Below are 430 nucleotides of genomic sequence, written 5' to 3' on the forward strand. Positions count from 1 at the left end.
GGCTACAGTCTCTCAATGCAACTTGAAATAATGTATATACCATACAAAGCAACGTATTATTATATGTGTTTGAAAATAAATAACCTACTGGTATGGGTCAGCGTACAATTTAATATTACAGTTTTATTTACGATGTATGATATTTAAGATTGTGTCCTTATCCACAATTTATTTAAAGCTTACCACTACTAAATATGTTAATTTTCTAAAGCCTTATATATCATACATTATGCTATCAACCTTGTCTCTCGCGGAAGTCCACTCGCGCAGCTCTAACACATACAGGAAAAAACATGGCGCGAGCAACATTAGTGGCGTTAAAATGAACACAATTATAATGACCAAGGAAGCCCAACATGGATCGTAGGGGCATTTACTCCCAGAAATTCAAACCATAAACAATTTTAAACTACTTTCGAGAACTGTCGTT

General features: G+C 34.4%; 1 protein-coding gene across 2 annotated transcripts in view; it reads right to left on the bottom strand.

Moving 5' to 3' along the window:
• The window catches only part of LOC119594148, a 2,889-nt gene that overhangs the window by 2,221 nt on the left and 238 nt on the right, over window positions 1-430 (bottom strand). The window lies entirely within an intron of this gene.

The sequence above is a fragment of the Penaeus monodon genome, chromosome 33, assembly GCF_015228065.2.
Source record: "Penaeus monodon isolate SGIC_2016 chromosome 33, NSTDA_Pmon_1, whole genome shotgun sequence".
Classification (NCBI taxonomy): Eukaryota; Metazoa; Arthropoda; class Malacostraca; order Decapoda; family Penaeidae; genus Penaeus; species Penaeus monodon.